This window comes from Nematolebias whitei, chromosome 15 (assembly GCF_014905685.2).
Source record: "Nematolebias whitei isolate Nwh7 chromosome 15, NemWhi1, whole genome shotgun sequence".
NCBI lineage: Eukaryota > Metazoa > Chordata > Actinopteri > Cyprinodontiformes > Rivulidae > Nematolebias > Nematolebias whitei.
The window spans coordinates 10,088,022-10,089,210 of NC_056512.1; positions in this window are offsets into that span (position 1 = coordinate 10,088,022).

Below are 1,189 nucleotides of genomic sequence, written 5' to 3' on the forward strand. Positions count from 1 at the left end.
ACGAGACAAACAACTATTCACTCTCTCACTCACACCTAGGGACAATTTAGAGTTACCAATCAGCCTAACATGCATGTTTTTGGTCTGTGGGAGGAAACCGGAGTACCCGGAGAAAACCCACGCATGCACGGAGAGAACATGCAAACTCCACCCAGAAGGCACCTGGACCGGGGTTTGAACCAGGGACCTGTTCGCTGAGAGGCAGCAGCTCTACCAGTTGCGCCACCGTGCTGCCCTACCTGATAAAATATTGAACACAAAAACTTCGGCTTCCTGTAGGTTCAATAAAAATGTTCAGGTCTTCCTGTCAGTAATCAGAACGTTGGCTCGCTTGTAATGAACTAGACCTCCGACATCAATCTGTCTCTGAAGACCTTCAGGGGACAGGAACTGTTATTTCATTGATTTGAATCCAGAAATACAAATTATCTCATCAAGAGACTATTTAATTGTATCCTGAATTAATCAATTGAAAGAACACTCTTCTTTTTTTTTTAATTATCATTACTATTTTACAATATCTTGATAATCAAAAGTGTGTTTAGTTTATACCATTTCTAATGTTGAAGTAAACCACTCATTTAAATCAACTGTGAAACAGTATTAATGATTTTTAAATCTCATTAGACGTAGATCATACAAGTTAAATGTCTATTTACAAAGTAATTGTGCATTTACTCTTCTGTCTGAATGAGGAGTGGATTTGATGTCGGTCAAAAGTCAGAGAACAAGTTATGAGAACGAAGTGCCTTGTTCTATTTCGTATAAGTGTAGTGAACTTAGCCCGATGTCAAAACTAAGCCTAAGGTCAAATCCCTTGACCTTAAGAACCTTGTGGGACAGGAACTGTCATTTCATTGATTTGAATCCAGAAATACAGGTTCACCCATCCTGAGACTTTCCTTCTTGAAAATCAAGTGAAAGAAAACTCTCTTTTTATTATCATTACTATTTTACAAATGTTGATAATCAAAGTGTCTTAGTTCAAGCCATTTTAGATGTTGCAGTGAACTAATCAATTTTATTAACTGTGAAACAGTGTAATGATTTTTAATGCTTATGCAGAGTTAGAATTCATGTTAAGGTCTGTCACAGATTTTTATGCATTTTCTGATTTCTGTCTTTGAATGAGCAAGTGTGCGTTTCCAAGGTCAGGAGTCGAAGCAGACATGTGTTGGAACAACTGTCT